Source organism: Aquarana catesbeiana, linkage group LG10 (assembly GCF_042186555.1).
Source record: "Aquarana catesbeiana isolate 2022-GZ linkage group LG10, ASM4218655v1, whole genome shotgun sequence".
In the NCBI taxonomy this organism is placed as follows: domain Eukaryota; kingdom Metazoa; phylum Chordata; class Amphibia; order Anura; family Ranidae; genus Aquarana; species Aquarana catesbeiana.
This window is the reverse complement of record NC_133333.1, coordinates 7,669,028-7,688,401: the sequence shown is the minus strand read 5'-3', so window position 1 is coordinate 7,688,401 and position 19,374 is coordinate 7,669,028. Positions and strand designations below refer to the sequence as shown.

The 19,374-nt window shown below is 44.3% G+C and overlaps 1 protein-coding gene across 2 annotated transcripts in view; it reads right to left on the bottom strand.

Annotated features, from left to right (window-relative positions):
• LOC141110281 (beta-1,3-galactosyltransferase 2-like) overlaps positions 1–18,543 on the bottom strand; it is a 163,119-nt gene extending 144,576 nt beyond the window's left edge. For both annotated transcript variants that reach the window (XM_073601569.1, XM_073601572.1), the window contains exons 1-2: positions 17,537–18,543; positions 5,161–5,229 (exon numbers count right to left, since the gene is read on the bottom strand). The gene's annotated coding sequence lies outside the window, so the exon portion shown is untranslated. The remainder of the gene's footprint in view (positions 1–5,160; positions 5,230–17,536) is intronic.
• Between the last annotated feature and the right edge of the window lie 831 nt (positions 18,544–19,374).

Here is a 19,374-nt window from a genome sequence, read left to right as displayed (position 1 = left end):
AAACATTGATCAGACAGAAGATAGAGAGATACAAAGTAACATTGTGCATAAACATTGATCAGACAGAAGATAGAGAGATACAAAGTAACATTGTTTATAAACATTGATTAGATGGGAGATAGAGAGATACAAAGTAACATTGTTTATAAACATTGATCAGACAGGAGATGGAGAGATACAAAGTAACATTGTTTATAAACATTGATCAGACAGGAAATAGAGAGATACAAAGTAACATTTTTTATAAACTTTGATCAGACAGGAGATAGAGAGATACAAAGTAACATTGTTTATAAACATTGATTAGACAGGAGATAGAAAGGTACAAAGTAACATTGTTTATAAACATTGATCAGATGGGAGATAGAGAGATATAAAGTAACATTGTTTATAAACACTGATCAGATGGGAGATAGAGAGATATAAAGTAACATTGTCTATAAACATGGGGACTTTGTGTGCCCAATCTAATGCCAACCTGTAGGGGGTGGGGGGGGAACGTATGCTCTTCTTTGACGATGGGTATACCAAATATTGGGATTCCATCTTGATGTGGAATAGATATATAGACGACGTTTTGATGTTATGGACTGGCTCTACCACTGATCTAGTTGAATTCATGCATGACTTAGATCAGAATGCATTTAATTTTAAAATTTACCATGCATCAAAGTAAGAAATCTATTCCCTTCCTGGATATTACACTTGTGATTGAAGGTGATGGGAATATTAACACTACTTTATATCGAAAGGAGACAGCAGGGAACACCCTCCTACATGCTAGTAGCTTCCATCCGACCCCTCTTATTAACGGTATCCCTTACGGACAATATCTTAGGTTACGCAGAATCTGCTCTAATGATATCCTATTTAAACAGGAAGCTGACGCATGACGAATTCGATTGTCCGATAGGGGATGCTTGAAGACCGCGCTTAAAAAAAAAAGGGTATAAAAGAGCATTTAGGCAGAATAGGCAGGAAGCTATAGTTAGGAGACCCCGACAAAGTGAGGAAGACACTACCAGGATGATCATCGCCAACACTCATGTGTACGGGAAATACTTTGGTATCATTGATACCTTCTTACCAAGGATCCCTATCTCTGTAAATATACAGGCTCTAAACCTAACATCACTTTCAGGAGGGCGAGATCACTCGGGGATAGATTGACACAAAGCCATTTCTCTGAAACAGCCAGTGAGGATACCACCTGGCGAGGTACTTGGCAACGTGGCTCACGCACTTTTGTGCCCATGGGTATATGAAAACCATGCGATGTAGCTGCCAAACGGCAGATTACACTCTGCTGTGCGCCCTGTCAGCTGTCAGACGGAGGGCGTGGTGCACATTTATGTTTTGTGAATGTGGTGGCTTCTACGTGGGCAAAACCAAACAAGCCTTTTGGCGTCGTATTAACCACTTACGGACCGCCGCACGCCGATATACGTCCTAAGTTTGAAGAGGAATATCATCATTATGGCAGCAGCTAGCTGCCATAACCCCGGTATCCTTTTCTTCGGCCGGCGGTCCGCTTTCCGATAAGAGCGGGCTCTGCGCCGGATTCGCCACGAGATCGCCTCCGCCGCTTACCAGAGCCGTCTGCAGCGGCGGAGGCGATCGGAAGTTACCCCTTGCTGGGTATGGAGACGAGTGAGGGGAAGATGGCCCCCCACCCGTCTCCATGACATTGCAGGGCGGAAGCGACGTCAAAAGGTCACTTCCGCCCATAGCCCTTAAAGGGCCATTTTCTTTTTTTTTTTTTTAAATGACAATATTTTTTTTTATTTTCTTTATTGCATTTTAGTGTAAATATGAGATCTGAGGTCTTTTTGACCCCCCAGATCTCATATTTAAGAGGTCCTGTCATGCTTTTTTTTCTATTACAAGGGATGTTTACATTCCTTGTAATAGGAATAAAAGTCACACAGATTTAAAAAAAAAAAACTGTGTAAAAATAAAAGGTAAAATAGTTACATAGTTACATAGTAGACAAAGTTTAAAAAAGACACAAGTCCATCAAGTCCAACCCATGTGTGTGATTATATGTCAGTATTACATTGTATATCCCTGTATGTTGCAGTCATTCAGGTGATTATCTAATAGTTTCTTGAAACTATCGATGCTCCCCGCTGAGACCACCACCTGTGGAAGGGATATTCCACATCCTTGCCGCTCTTACAGTAAAGAACCCTCTACGTAGTTTAACCACTTCCCGACCGCCGCACGACTATGTACGTCCTAAGTTTGAACGGGGATATCGTTGTTATGGCAGCAGCTAGCTGCCATAACCCCGGTATCCCCGTTTTCGTGCGGCGGCCGGCTTTCAGATAAAAGTGGTCCCTGCGGCGGATTCGCCACGAGATCACTTTTATCGGTGGCGGGAGAGGGGCCCCCCCCTCCGGCCGCGATCCGTTGCCCTCCGCCGCTTACCGGAGCCGTCGGTAGTGGCGGAGGCGATCGCGTCCTGTGCCGTGGTGTGTCTGGAGACGAGTGAGGCCAAGATGGCGCTCACTCGTCTCCATGACACTGCTGGGCGGAAGCGACGTCAAAACGTCACTTTCGTCCACGCCTCTTAAAGGCATATTTTTTCAAATGTCATTTTTCTAAATTGCTTTTTTTTTTTTTTTTTTTTTTTTTATTGCATTTTAGTGTAAATATGAGATCTGAGGTCTTTTTGACCCCACATTTCATATTTAAGAGGTCCTGTCATGCTTTTTTCTATTACAAGGGATGTTTACATCCCTTGTAATAGGAATAAAAGTGACACAATTTTTTTTTTTTAAACAGTGTAAAAATAAATAAAATATTGTAAAATAAATAATAAAAATAAAAAAAAAAATTTTTAAAACCCCCCTGTCCCGACGAGCTTGCGCGCAGAAGCGAACGCATACGCGAGTAGCGCCCGCATATGAAAACGGTGGTCAAACCACACATGTGAGGTATCGCCGCGACCGGTAGAGCGAGAGCAATAATTCTAGCCCTAGACCTCCTCTGTAGCGCAAAATATGCAACCTGTAGAATTTTTTAAACGTCGCCTATGGAGATTTTTGAGGGTAAAAGTTTGACGCCATTCCACGAGCGGGCGCAATTTTCAAGCATGACATGTTGGGTATCAATTTACTTGGCGTAACATTATATTTCACAATATAGAAAAACATTGGGATAACTTTACTGTTGTTTTATTTTTTTATTCAAAAAAGTGAATTTTTTCCAAAAAAAAGTGCGCTTATAAGACCGCTGCGCAAATACGGTGCAAAAAAAAGTATTGCAATGACCGCCATTGTATTCTCTAGGGTGTTAGAAGAAAAACCATATATAATGTTTGGGGGTTCTAAGTAATTTTCTAGCAGAAAAACCTGTTTTAAACATGTAAACACCTAAAATCCAAAACGAGGCTGGTCCTTAAGTGGTTAAGATTAAACCTTACGGTTAAATAAGAAAAAAAAATTAGAATTTTTAAACACACCCCGTCCCGCCGAGCTCACGTGCAGAAGCGAACGCATACGTGAGTAGCGCCCGCATGTGAAAACGGTGTTCAAACCACACAATAAAAAAAAAAAAGTGCCCCTGTCCCCGTGAGCTCGCACGCAGAAGCGAACGCATACGTAAGTCCCGCCCACATACGAAAACGGCGTTCAGGCCACACATGTGAGGTATCGCCGCGATCGGTGGAGCGAGAGCAATGATTCTAGCCCCAGACCTCCTCTGTAACTCAAAACATGCAACCTGTAGCATTTTTTAAACGTCGCCTATGGAGATTTTTAAGGGTAAAAGTTTGTCGCCATTCCACAAGCGGGGCGCAATTTTGAAGCGTGACGTGTTGGGTATCAATTTCTCGGCGTAACATTATCTTTCACAGTATAAAAAAAAAAAATGGGCTAACTTTACTGTCTTATTTTTTAAATTAAAAAAAAGTGTATTTTTCCCCCAAAAAAAAGTGCGCTTGTAAGACCGCTGCGCAAATACGGTGTGACAGAAAGTATTGCAATGACCGCCATTTTATTCTCTAGGGTGTTAGAAAAAAATGTATAATGTTTGGGGGTTCTAAGTAATTTTCTAGCAAAAAAAAAAAAACAGTTCTGCCCCTTTTTTTGTATATTTATTATTTTTTTGTCTGTTTTATTTGTTTTGTTTTTCTGTCTAAATTGTCATTTAGCTTGATTGTTGCTTGTTGGCGGGAGGTTTCCTTTTTCAAAATAAATTTTTCCCTTTTTCCCTTGGCTACTGTGTAGGGTACCAGATAGGGGTGCTTGTAGGGGCTGCGTCATATTCTCATGCTGATGGGTTCCAGATTTTGGGCTCTGCGCCACGTAGTTTTTGTCTTGTCCATCTGTTTGGTGGTGGTGTTTGGATGGGGGGGGGTGTGTCATGCGTGGTTATGTATTGGTGCGTCGTCCTGCAGGCCTTGTCACACCCTGTTGATAATCTACTCATTTATTTGTGGTCACATGATCCCGCTCACATGACCATGATCACATGGCATTGCTACATGCCACGTGATCAAAATACCCATCGGCGCTGTACTCGCGCCGCCACACTCCCACCTCCGGTATTATTTTCATGCTATACATGGTCACATATTGTTATATGCCCAATCATTTAGGAAGCGGTTTGCGCTCACATGACTATGCTCACATGGCATTGTTATATGTCATGTGACTGGTTTACCCTTTGGTACCATATTCGCCCCGTTTTGTTTCCTCCTCCTTTACCTCCACACCCTATCATATGAGGATGTATACGATCACATGACTCTGATCATGTGATCACGTGACGCTATTATACGTCACACGAGTCGGCTATTTTGGCGCCATTTTCCCGCCGCCACGCCCCCCTTTCCCTCCCCTCTGTCACTTCCATGCCTCCATATAGGATGCAATGCACGTGGATTCTGGGTGCCACACACAGCGAGGAAGGCCGTACATAGGGGTGGATCCTTGTGTCCAACCATAGCGAATCATTCAATTTTTGCTGTTATTTCAATGTTTGGACTATGTATGTTTACATACATTTCTTTTCTCATTTATAAACGTATTATGGTCTTGATGTTGCCTTTTACCCCTGAAGAAGAGAACTATTCCGATTCGAAACGCGTTGGGCTATCTCCATTGTTACATTGTTTCCAGTTGGGTTTTGGTTCATAGGCATTGTGCTTCTTACCTTTTTGTATTTGCCCTTCCTTGCATCCTGCATTTTCTGTGTTCCGCTCTATTGTGACATCTTTTATCTCTATCAATAAACAATAAACAATATAAACAATATAATAATGTTTGACTTACTGAAGTAGCCTCCCGTTCAAAGTCCCAATTAGAGGAAACTCAATTCTTGTGATTTAGTATACAGTTTAGGGATGTGGGTTTGGCTAACTTCTTTTGCTAAAAATTCGTAACACCGCAAACCCCCTATTTACAGAGCGGTGCAGCACCGAAGGGTAAGCCGTAATGTTTGTTTAGCCACTTTAGCTGATCACCAGGCGACATCTCTCCTTAGAAACTGGATATTTATTCTTTTCATACAATTGTTTCTATTACAGGGGTACATTTTTTCCCCTGCTTATCCGGCAAAACTGATTCAAGCCCTAATAAAAGGTCTCCCCCTATGGGATAAGGGCAGTATTTACATATTCAGGGGGGTTCTTACGTCTTTTTACTTTTTTTTCTTATTAGTTATGCCTGCATTTGGGCGTTTTTTATATATATACTAATAGGTTGCTATCTCCCCCCCTTAGACATACTATCGGTTTCTATACCCAAAGGGATTGAGCACTCATCCATTTAAACAGGGGTCCTGTACCCATGGGCCAATTCTAGGTACTGTTGGTAAGTACCATCCATATATACTCTGTGTATATTTTGTGTATTCTATACCAGTATATATATATTCCGCTTAACCGCTTGCCGACTAGCCTCCGCAACATGGCTTGGCTCCGCGAATCGCCGTTATCTTATGTACTGCGGCAACATGGCTCGGCTCCGCGAATCGCCGTTATCTTACGTCACTTCCTTTTTTGGGTGCTAGGGGCGCGTGCGCCTGCTTAACTGCTTGCTGACCAGCCAACATGGCTTGGCTCCGCGAATCGCCGTTATCTTACGTACTGCGGCAACATGGCTCGGCTCCGCGAATTGCCGTCATCTTACGTACTGCGGCGACATGGCTCGGCTCCGCGAATAGCCGTTATCTTACGTCGCTTCCTTTTTCGGCCGCTAGGGGCGCGTGCGCCTGCTTAACTGCTTGCCGACCAGCCGCCGCAGTTGTACTGCTGCAACATGACTCAGCTCAGCGAATCGCCGTTATCTTACGTCGCCTCCTTCTTTGGCTGCTAGGGGCGCGCACGCCCGCTTAACTGCTTGCTGACCAGCCAACATGGCTTGGCTCCGCGAATCGCCGTTATCTTACGTACTGCGGCAACATGGCTCGGCTCCGCGAATTGCCGTCATCTTACGTACTGCGGCGACATGGCTCGGCTCCGCGAATAGCCGTTATCTTACGTCGCTTCCTTTTTTGGCCGCTAGGGGCGCGTGCGCCTGCTTAACTGCTTGCCGACCAGCCGCCGCAGTTGTACTGCTGCAACATGACTCAGCTCAGCGAATCGCCGTTATCTTACGTCGCCTCCTTCTTTGGCTGCTAGGGGCGCGCACGCCCGCTTAACAACTTACTGACCAGCCGCTGCAGTTGTACTGCGGCAACATGGCTTGGCTCCGCGAATCGCCGTTATCTTACGTACTGCGGCAACATGGCTCGGCTCCGCGAATCGCCGTCATCTTACGTACTGCGGTGACATGGCTCGGCTCCGCGAATAGCCGTTATCTTACGTCGCTTCCTTTTTCGGCCGCTAGGGGCGCGTGCGCCCGCTTAACCGCTTGCCGACCAGCCGCCGCAGTTGTACTGCGGCAACATGGCTCGGCTCCGCGAATCGCCGGTTTCTTACATCGCTTCCTTTTTTTGGCCACTAGGGGCACGCGCCCGCTTAACCGCTTGCCGACCAGCCGCCGCAGTTGCACTGCAGCAACATGGCTCAGCTCCACGAATCGCCGTTATCTTACGTTGCTTCCTTTTTTGGCCACTAGGGGCACGCACGCGCTTAACCACTTGCCGACCAGCCGCCACAGTTGTACTGCGGCAACATGGCTCGGCTCCGCGTTATCTTACATTCTGCGGCAACATGGCTCAGCTCCGCGAATCACCGTTATCTTACGTCGCCTCCTTTTTTGGCCACTAGGGGAGCACGCGCCGGTGCAGCTCGCCCCTGGAGCTGATCGATCGTGACACGGCGAGATCCGGGATCTCTGTGTATGTAAACACACAGAGATCCCGGTTCTCTGAGGGGAGAAGAGACTGATCGTGTGTTCATACAGAGTATGAACAGTGATCTGTCATCTCCCCTAGTCAGTCCCCTCCCCCACAGTTAAAACACACACTAGGGAACACAATTATCCCCTTGATCGCCCCTCTAGTGTTAACCCCTTCACTGCCAGTGACATTTTTACAGCACTCGGTGCATTTTTATAGCTCTGATCGCTGCATAAATGCCAGTGGAACCCAAAAATGTGTCAGAATTGTCCAATGTGTCCGCCATAATGTCGCAGTCATGATAAAAAAAATCGCAGATCGCCGCCATTACTAGTAAAAAAAAAAAATAATAATAATTATAAAAATGCTATAAATCTATCCCCTATTTTGTAGACGTGATAACTGGGGCTGTTACTGATTAAAATTTTCGTGTTCGATTAATCGATTTTTTTTTAAATCGATTAATTGACTAATTTTGATTAATTATAACGCACATACAGATCCAACTACTTTTAGCTGATCTCCTTGCATTGCAACTCTGCATTAGTCAGTGGTAAATGTGGTATACACTACATACAATCACCCGACACTAGTAAGTTTCCACAATACATGAACTTCACAGTTCACACAAATACAAAAAGACTGCCCAGTAAAGAGACTGCCCAGTAAAGAGACTGCCCAGCAAAGAGACTGCCCAGTAAAGAGACTGCCCAGTAAAGAGACTGCCCAGTAAACAGACTGCCCAGTAAAGAGACTGCCCAGCAAAAATACCACCAGTAAAGAGACTGCCCAGTAAAGAGACTGCCCAGTAAAGAGACTGCCCAGCAAAAATACCACCAGTAAAGAGACTGCCCAGCAAAGAGACTGCCCAGTAAAGAGACTGCCCAGCAAAAATACCACCAGTAAAGAGACTGCCCAGTAAAGAGACTGCCCAGCAAAAATACCACCAGTAAAGAGACTGCCCAGCAAAGAGACTGCCCAGTAAAGAGACTGCCCAGCAAAAATACCACCAGTAAAGAGACTGCCCAGCAAAGAGACTGCCTAGTAAAGAGACTGCCCAGCAAAAATACCACCAGTAAAGAGACTGCCCAGCAAAGAGACTGCCCAATAAAGAGACTGCCCAGTAAAGAGACTGCCCAGCAAAGAGACTGCCCAGCAAAAATACCACCAGTAAAGAGACTGCCCAGCAAAGAGACTGCCCAATAAAGAGACTGCCCAGCTAAGAGACTGCCCAGTAAAGAGACTGCCCAGTAAAGAGACTGCCCAGCAAAAATACCACCAGTAAAGAGACTGCCCAGTAAAGAGATTGCCCAGCAAAGAGACCGCCCAGTAAAAATACCACCAGTAAAGAGACTGCCCAGCAAAGAGACTGCCCAATAAAGAGACTGCCCAGCTAAGAGACTGCCCAGTAAAGAGACTGCCCAGTAAAGAGACTGCCCAGCAAAAATACCACCAGTAAAGAGACTGCCCAGTAAAGAGACTGCCCAGCAAAGAGACTGCCCAGCAAAGAGAATGCCCAGTAAAGAGATTGCCCAGCAAAGAGACTGCCCAGTAAAAATACCACCAGTAAAGAGACTGCCCAGCAAGGAGACTGCCCAGTAAAGAGACTGCCCAGCAAAAATACCACCAGTAAAGAGCCTGCCCAGCAAAGAGACTGCCCAGCAAAGAGACTGCCCAGTAAAAATACCGCCCAGTAAAAATACCCCAAGTAAAGAGACTGCCCAGTAAAGAGACTGCCCAGCAAAGAGACTGCCCAGTAAAAATACCACCAGTAAAGAGACTGCCCAGCAAATAGACTGCCCAGTAAAGAGACTGCCCAGCAAAAATACCACCAGTAAAGAGACTGCCCAGCAAAGAGACTGCCCAGTAAAGAGACTGCCTAGCAAAAATACCACCAGTAAAGAGACTGCCCAGCAAAGAGACTGCCCAATAAAGAGACTGCCCAGTAAAGAGACTGCCCAGTAAAGAGACTGCCCAGCAAAGAGACTGCCCAGCAAAAATACCACCAGTAAAGAGACTGCCCAGCAAAGAGACTGCCCAATAAAGAGACTGCCCAGCTAAGAGACTGCCCAGTAAAGAGACTGCCCAGCAAAAATACCACCAGTAAAGAGACTGCCCAGCAAAGAGACTGCCCAGTAAAGAGACTGCCCAGCAAAAATACCACCAGTAAAGAGACTGCCCAGCAAAGAGACTGCCCAGCAAAGAGACTGCCCAGTAAAGAGATTGCCCAGCAAAGAGACTGCCCAGTAAAAATACCGCCCAGTAAAAATACCCCAAGTAAAGAGACTGCCCAGTAAAGAGACTGCCCAGCAAAGAGACTGCCCAGTAAAAATACCACCAGTAAAGAGACTGCCCAGTAAACAGACTGCCCAGTAAAGAGACTGCCCAGCAAAAATACCACCAGTAAAGAGACTGCCCAGTAAAGAGACTGCCCAGTAAAGAGACTGCCCAGCAAAAATACCACCAGTAAAGAGACTGCCCAGCAAAGAGACTGCCCAGTAAAGAGACTGCCCAGCAAAAATACCACCAGTAAAGAGACTGCCCAGTAAAGAGACTGCCCAGCAAAAATACCACCAGTAAAGAGACTGCCCAGCAAAGAGACTGCCCAGCAAAAATACCACCAGTAAAGAGACTGCCCAGCAAAGAGACTGCCCAATAAAGAGACTGCCCAGCTAAGAGACTGCCCAGTAAAGAGACTGCCCAGCAAAAATACCACCAGTAAAGAGACTGCCCAGCAAAGAGACTGCCCAGTAAAGAGACTGCCCAGCAAAAATACCACCAGTAAAGAGACTGCCCAGCAAAGAGACTGCCCAGCAAAGAGACTGCCCAGTAAAGAGATTGCCCAGCAAAGAGACTGCCCAGTAAAAATACCGCCCAGTAAAAATACCCCAAGTAAAGAGACTGCCCAGTAAAGAGACTGCCCAGCAAAGAGACTGCCCAGTAAAAATACCACCAGTAAAGAGACTGCCCAGTAAACAGACTGCCCAGTAAAGAGACTGCCCAGCAAAAATACCACCAGTAAAGAGACTGCCCAGTAAAGAGACTGCCCAGTAAAGAGACTGCCCAGCAAAAATACCACCAGTAAAGAGACTGCCCAGCAAAGAGACTGCCCAGTAAAGAGACTGCCCAGCAAAAATACCACCAGTAAAGAGACTGCCCAGTAAAGAGACTGCCCAGCAAAAATACCACCAGTAAAGAGACTGCCCAGCAAAGAGACTGCCCAGTAAAGAGACTGCCCAGCAAAAATACCACCAGTAAAGAGACTGCCCAGCAAAGAGACTGCCTAGTAAAGAGACTGCCCAGCAAAAATACCACCAGTAAAGAGACTGCCCAGCAAAGAGACTGCCCAATAAAGAGACTGCCCAGTAAAGAGACTGCCCAGCAAAGAGACTGCCCAGCAAAAATACCACCAGTAAAGAGACTGCCCAGCAAAGAGACTGCCCAATAAAGAGACTGCCCAGCTAAGAGACTGCCCAGTAAAGAGACTGCCCAGTAAAGAGACTGCCCAGCAAAAATACCACCAGTAAAGAGACTGCCCAGTAAAGAGACTGCCCAGTAAAGAGATTGCCCAGCAAAGAGACCGCCCAGTAAAAATACCACCAGTAAAGAGACTGCCCAGCAAAGAGACTGCCCAATAAAGAGACTGCCCAGCTAAGAGACTGCCCAGTAAAGAGACTGCCCAGTAAAGAGACTGCCCAGCAAAAATACCACCAGTAAAGAGACTGCCCAGTAAAGAGACTGCCCAGCAAAGAGACTGCCCAGCAAAGAGACTGCCCAGTAAAGAGATTGCCCAGCAAAGAGACTGCCCAGTAAAAATACCACCAGTAAAGAGACTGCCCAGCAAGGAGACTGCCCAGTAAAGAGACTGCCCAGCAAAAATACCACCAGTAAAGAGCCTGCCCAGCAAAGAGACTGCCCAGCAAAGAGACTGCCCAGTAAAAATACCGCCCAGTAAAAATACCCCAAGTAAAGAGACTGCCCAGTAAAGAGACTGCCCAGCAAAGAGACTGCCCAGTAAAAATACCACCAGTAAAGAGACTGCCCAGCAAATAGACTGCCCAGTAAAGAGACTGCCCAGCAAAAATACCACCAGTAAAGAGACTGCCCAGCAAAGAGACTGCCCAGTAAAGAGACTGCCTAGCAAAAATACCACCAGTAAAGAGACTGCCCAGCAAAGAGACTGCCCAATAAAGAGACTGCCCAGTAAAGAGACTGCCCAGTAAAGAGACTGCCCAGCAAAGAGACTGCCCAGCAAAAATACCACCAGTAAAGAGACTGCCCAGCAAAGAGACTGCCCAATAAAGAGACTGCCCAGCTAAGAGACTGCCCAGTAAAGAGACTGCCCAGCAAAAATACCACCAGTAAAGAGACTGCCCAGCAAAGAGACTGCCCAGTAAAGAGACTGCCCAGCAAAAATACCACCAGTAAAGAGACTGCCCAGCAAAGAGACTGCCCAGCAAAGAGACTGCCCAGCAAAGAGACTGCCCAGTAAAGAGATTGCCCAGCAAAGAGACTGCCCAGTAAAAATACCGCCCAGTAAAAATACCCCAAGTAAAGAGACTGCCCAGTAAAGAGACTGCCCAGCAAAGAGACTGCCCAGTAAAAATACCACCAGTAAAGAGACTGCCCAGCAAAGAGACTGCCCAGTAAAGAGACTGCCCAGCAAAAATACCACCAGTAAAGAGATTGCCCAGCAAAGAGACTGCCCAGTAAAGAGACTGCCTAGCAAAAATACCACCAGTAAAGAGACTGCCCAGCAAAGAGACTGCCCAATAAAGAGACTGCCCAGTAAAGAGACTGCCCAGTAAAGAGACTGCCCAGCAAAGAGACTGCCCAGCAAAAATACCACCAGTAAAGAGACTGCCCAGCAAAGAGACTGCCCAATAAAGAGACTGCCCAGCTAAGAGACTGCCCAGTAAAGAGACTGCCCAGTAAAGAGACTGCCCAGCAAAAATACCACCAGTAAAGAGACTGCCCAGTAAAGAGATTGCCCAGCAAAGAGACCGCCCAGTAAAAATACCACCAGTAAAGAGACTGCCCAGCAAAGAGACTGCCCAGTAAAGAGACTGCCCAGCAAAAATACCACCAGTAAAGAGACTGCCCAGTAAAGAGACTGCCCAGCAAAGAGACTGCCCAGCAAAGAGACTGCCCAGTAAAGAGACTGCCCAGCAAAGAGACTGCCCAGTAAAGAGATTGCCCAGCAAAGAGACTGCCCAGTAAAAATACCACCAGTAAAGAGACTGCCCAGTAAAGAGACTGCCCAGCAAAGAGACTGCCCAGTAAAAATACAACCAGTAAAGAGACTGCCCAGTAAAGAGACTGCCCAGCAAAGAGACTGCCCAGTAAAAATACCACCAGTAAAGAGATTGCCCAGCAAAGAGACTGCCCAGTAAAGAGACTGCCCAGCAAAAATACCACCAGTAAAGAGACTGCCCAGCAAAGAGACTGCCCAGTAAAGAGACTGCCCAGCAAAAATACCACCAGTAAAGAGACTGCCCAGCAAAGAGACTGCCCAGTAAAGAGACTGCCCAATAAAGAGACTGCCCAGTTAAGAGACTGCCCAATAAAGAGACTGCCCAGTTAAGAGACTGCCCAGTAAAGAGACTGCCCAGCAAAGAGACTGCCCAGCAAAAATACCACCAGTAAAGAGACTGCCCAGCAAAGAGACTGCCCAGCAAAGAGACTGCCCAGTAAAGAGATTGCCCAGCAAAGAGACTGCCCAGTAAAAATACCGCCCAGTAAAAATACCACCAGTAAAGAGACTGCCCAGCAAAGAGATTGCCCAGCAAAGAGACTGCCCAGTAAAAATACCGCCCAGTAAAAATACCACCAGTAAAGAGACTGCCCAGCAAAGAGACTGCCCAAACCGATCTCCCGCACAGCACTGAGGGGCGGGGCAGAGCCGCGGAGTACAGTTCACTCCGCCTTCCGCTCTCACAAGCTCCGTTCGATCCCTTGGGGCAGTGCGAAGGAGGTGGAGGAGGAGCCGGGACTATACAGCTACAGGGGAGCGACGTCACCAGATCTCCGGCGGAACTCCCTGAAGACCCAGAAGCTGGCGGAGAGGTGAGTACCGATCAAAAGGATTAACGATTAATCGAGGAATTAACCTTTAATTTCCACAGCCCTAGTGACGACTTTTGCGCAAACCAATCAATATACGCTCATTGCAATTTTTATTACCAAAAAATATGTCGAAGAATACGTATCGGCCTAAACTGAGAAAAAAAAAGGGGGGGGGGGATATTTATTATAGCAAAAAGTACAAAATATTGTGTTTTTTTTTTTTTTTCAAAATTGTCGCTCTTATTTTGTTTATAGCGCAAAAAATAAAAAACACAGAGGCGATCAAATACCACCAAAAGAAAGCTCTATTTGTGGGAAAAAAAGGACGTCGATTTTGTTTGGGTGCAACGTCGCACGGCCGCCGCGATTGTCAGTTAAAGCGACGCAGTGCCGAAACGCAAAAAAAGGCCCCGGTCATTCAGCAGCCAAATCTTCCGCAGGGCTGAAGTGGTTAAAGGGTTAAGGTCTAATTATGGACTTTGTCTACTTTTAGATACTGTACTGAATACATTTTACAGCGGAAATTTGTTACCACTTACCCTGCGTGTGACCTTTGTTCTAATATATTTCCACGTACAGTAACCGCTACATATCTGGTGGGAACTGATCTAGTACAAACCGGTTTTTTAAATGTGGGGGATTTTTTTTTTCTTAGCCTATAATGCATTATGTCTCTGCTTTATCTGGTGATACGTATCATAGACCGTAGGATATGCGCGTACCCACACACACATATACCCACACACACATATGAAAATCGGAATTTTCCTTTGTCTCAGTCGTCTGTTAGTTCTGTGAGGTTCCCCCCATACCCTGAGCCACAAGTTCACAGGCAAGCATACATGTTTGTCTATAGGGTTTTTTTTTTGGTTTTTTTACCTCTCTTGGAGATGTCATAACAGTCATAGCTATACTTTTATAGATTATATATTATACTCAATATTTACATATGCACTTTTTGTTTTTAAATATACCAACACCTACCCAGTTTTTGTCCTGAGGAAGCTAATATCTTAGTGAAACGCGTCGACGAGCAAGTTTTTGGAGGCATCACTGGATCAGAAAAATGTCCTCCTATTTTGATACGTTACGACATCAATCTCTGTACCTTAGATCCAGCCCTCTGTAACTGCATCATTGGGTAACTGGTAACTGTGTCCATACAGGGTGTTGTGTATATGTTAGTTATATTTTCTTTGTCATTTTAATGATGTTGTAATAAAATTTATACTTTTTTTTTAATTCTCCCTCTCATTGTGTGCCCACAAAGTCCGCCAATTTTTTGACTTGGTCAATCCTTATATATTGTTTATAAACATTGTCCAAACAGGAGATAGAGAAATGCAAAGTAACATTGTTTGTAAACATTGCTGAGACAGGAGATAGAGAAATACAAAGTAACATTGTTTGTAAACATTGCTCAGACAGAAGATAGAGAGATACAAAGTAACATTATTTGTAAACATTGCTCAGACAGGAGATAGAGAAATACAAAGTAACATTGTTTGTAAACATTGCTCAGACAGAAGATAGAGAGATACAAAGTAACATTATTTGTAAACATTGCTCAGACAGGAGATAGAGAAATACAAAGTAACATTGTTTGTAAACATTGCTCAGACAGAAGATAGAGAGATACAAAGTAGCATTGTTTGTAAACATTGCTCAGAAAGAAGATAGAGATAGAAAGTAACATTGTTTGTAAACATTGCTCAGACAGAAGATAGAGAGATACAAAGTAACATTGTTTGTAAACCTTGCTCAGAAAGAAGCTAGAGAGATACAAAGTAACATTGTTTGTAAACATTGCTCAGACAGAAGATAAAGAGATACAAAGTAACAATATTTATAAATATTGATCAGTCGGTAGATAGAGAGATACAAAGTAACATTGTTTATAAACACTGATGAGACGGGATATAGAGAGATACAAAGTAACATTGTTTATAAACATTGATCAGACAGGAGATAGAGAAATACAAAGTAACATTGTTTGTAAACATTGCTCAGACAGAAGATAGAGAGATACAAAGTAACATTATTTGTAAACATTGCTCAGACAGGAGATAGAGAAATACAAAGTAACATTGTTTGTAAACATTGCTCAGACAGAAGATAGAGAGATAAAAAGTAGCATTGTTTGTAAACATTGCTCAGAAAGAAGATAGAGATACAAAGTAACATTGTTTGTAAACATTGCTCAGACAGAAGATAGAGAGATACAAAGTAACATTGTTTGTAAACTTTGCTCAGAAAGAAGCTAGAGAGATACAAAGTAACATTGTTTGTAAACATTGCTCAGACAGAAGATAAAGAGATACAAAGTAACAATATTTATAAATATTGATCAGTCGGTAGATAGAGAGATACAAAGTAACATTGTTTATAAACACTGATGAGACGGGATATAGAGAGATACAAAGTAACATTGTTTATAAACATTGATCAGACGGGAGATAGAGAGATACAAAGTAACATTGTTTGTAAACATTGCTCAGACAGAAGATAGAGAGATACAAAGTAACATTATTTGTAAACATTGCTCAGACAGGAGATAGAGAAATACAAAGTAACATTGTTTGTAAACATTGCTCAGACAGAAGATAGAGAGATACAAAGTAGCATTGTTTGTAAACATTGCTCAGAAAGAAGATAGAGATACAAAGTAACATTGTTTGTAAACATTGCTCAGACAGAAGATAGAGAGATACAAAGTAACATTGTTTGTAAACTTTGCTCAGAAAGAAGCTAGAGAGATACAAAGTAACATTGTTTGTAAACATTGCTCAGACAGAAGATAAAGAGATACAAAGTAACAATATTTATAAATATTGATCAGTCGGTAGATAGAGAGATACAAAGTAACATTGTTTATAAACACTGATGAGACGGGATATAGAGAGATACAAAGTAACATTGTTTATAAACATTGATCAGACGGGAGATAGAGAGATACAAAGTAACATTGTTTATAAACACTGATGAGACGGGATATAGAGAGATACAAAGTAACATTGTTTATAAACATTGATCAGACAGGAGATAGAGAGATACAAAGTAACATTGTTTATAAACATTGATCAGACGGGAGATAGAGAGATACAAAGTAACATTGTTTATAAACACTGATGAGACGGGATATAGAGAGATACAAAGTAACATTGTTTATAAACATTGATCAGACAGGAGATAGAGAGATACAAAGTAACATTGTTTATAAACATTGATCAGACGGGAGATAGAGAGATACAATGTAACATTGTTTATAAACATTGATCAGATGGTAGATAGAGAGATACAATGTAACATTGTTTATAAAACACTGGTATTGTTATCAGTTAGGCCCCTTTCACACGATGGAACCATTCAGGTCCGCCTGTCAGTTTTGACGGCGGACCTGAACGGGCGCTCCATGTTAGTCTATGGAGCGTCGGATGTCAGCGGAGACATGTCCACTGACATCCGACACGGTCCAATCCGCAAAAAGCAGGCGGATGGTTCTACGTCCAGGTCCGTCGCTGGCGGATCGGATTGGGCAGATCTGATGAAAACGGACATGCTGTCCGTTTTCGTCCGATCCCTCCACAGTGAGCAGAGAGGGACCTGTCATCCGCCGGCTCAGCGGAGATCAACGGACAGATCTCCCGCTGAGCCGGCGGACCGAGGCGGGCTCCATAGAAACGGAGTCCGCCTCGTGTGAAAGGGGCCTTTCACTGATGGGATAAACCATTTACCACTGACAGGGGTGCTTAAAATGACCAGCTTTCATATTTTGGTGTAAAATCCCCAAAAAGGAAATATTTTTTGCTCTAACTGCTCATACAGCGCGAGCTGGAATTTGGCTTCAATCTGTTAGTGTATCTAAATCTGCTAGTCCATCTAACACCCCCCCCCCCCCCAGACTGACAATGATGCTATCTGCTGTGCCTCCTGTGCTCCTTCATGCAGAGTGGGGGGAGGGGAGGTGCTCTAATACAAGAGGTGTGTTACTGGCTGGATCACCAGGTTAAAACAGAGGGGGGGGGGGAAAGCCTAAAAAAAGAAAAAGAAAAAAAAAAAGAAAACCAAAGCACCCGCCCCATCTAATGATTGGTAGGTTGAGATATATGACGTTAAAAGCAGAACTGAAAAGATTTCCTTTTCCCGGGGGATCACCTCGAAGGTATTTTTGTGGACTTACCTTTTTATGTCGTTTTGATTTCAGGTCAGAAATAAAAGTACTGAAACCAGACGCAGCCAGAAAAAAAGGGGTATTTTCAGAAGAAGGTCGGTGATAAGCGGCTTCCTCTTGCTTTTTTTTTTTTTTGCTTTTTTTTAAGTTTATGAATTTTCTCTATGCAGATGGTAACGCTATTTTTTTTTTTAAGAGGTCACCACGTTTCATTGCGAGCTGCGCAATATTATCACAGAAAAAAAAAAAAAAAAAACTGGTTCCAGCGTGACCGCATCTGTCAGTTTCCTCCATTCGCCCAAAACAGGAACTGCTCACAGACTGTTACGTTGTTTCTTTCTGGTCTTTCTCTCAGAACTTTATTACTGTTAGATGGCAATTGTGGAAAAAAAAATGAACCCCAACTTGTTGGCCAATACAGCTCCCAACAGTGGTGGTCAGGGGGGGGCAGGGGGGTTCAGCCCCCCCCCCTATCGATCATCGATCTCATCTGAGCATGGCGTGCAATCATTGTCTACTTATGTGATTGTGTAAGGAAGCAGAAGAAAATAAACAGTTCAAGTGCCAAGTGCTACCAACTAGAACAATGGATTGTTCACAGAAGTTTTATAATCCCGCAGTGCTGTCAACGTTGGATAAATATCCACCCCTCACAACAATTATATCATCAAAGCTCTTCCTTCACAGAGAGGTCATCATAGCTGTGCGCAGAGGCGTACCTAGGGTCTCCAGCGCCCTTGGTGAAAATCTGTATCGGCGCCCCCTCTGGGAACCCCCCCGGGCACCCCCCCCTTCATTAAAAAGAGTTAGAATTTCAGTTGTTTGGTTTTTTTTTTTTTACATCAATTTCCTTTCATTTTTAATTGTCTGCATATCCATTAACCACTTCCCACCCAAGGCACATCCAGGGACGTCCTTGACTTTGCGGGGGTCTGTCTGAATGAGGGGTGCAGCTACAGACATCATTCACATATCATCTTTTAGTGCCGGCGATTCCCTACACCATAAGAATGATCCCCCCCCCCCCCCCCGCCGCCCCCTCCTGGCACCCTCCGGTGCTTCTACCGACTCACCACTTCCATCGGTGAGTCGGACACCAGATCCACCAGCCCCCGGATGGTGATCATAGAGATTGCCGGAGCACCAGATGGTCGCCGGAGTCTCTATGATTGTTCGGAGGCCGGGCGCGATGTTATGACGTTACGCCCGGCCTCTGCATTAAAAAAAAACGGCACCGCCTCGGCTGGGAAGCCGTGATCATTTTTTTTTTTAATTCTAGGCTGCCCAGCCTAGAGGTGAGATATGGGGTCTTATTGACCCCCCCCCCCCAGATCTCACTGTAAAGAGGACCGATCGTGCCATATTCCTATTACAAAGGATGTTTACATTCCTTGTAATAGGAATAAAAGTGATCAAAAAATATATATTTTTTTTTTTTTAAGTGTCAAACTAAAAAAATAAAAATAAAATTAACAATAAAAAAAAAAAAAATTAAAGCCCACATATGAAAACGGTGTTCAAACCACACATGTGAGGTATTGCTGCGACCGTTAGAGCGAGAGAAATAATTCTAGACCTAGACCTCCTCTGTAACTCAAAACATGTAACCAGTAAAAAAAATTAAAGCGTCGCCTATGGGGATTTTTACGTACCGAAGTTTGGCGCCATTCCACGAGCGTGTGCAATTTTGAAGCGTGACATGTTAGGTATCTATTTACTCGGCGCAACTTCATCTATCACATTATGCAAAAAAATTGGGCTAACTTTAATTTTTTTTTTTTTTTTAAGCAAAAAAAAACGTGTTTGAAAAATTGCTGCGCAAATACTGTGCAAGATAAAAAGTTGAA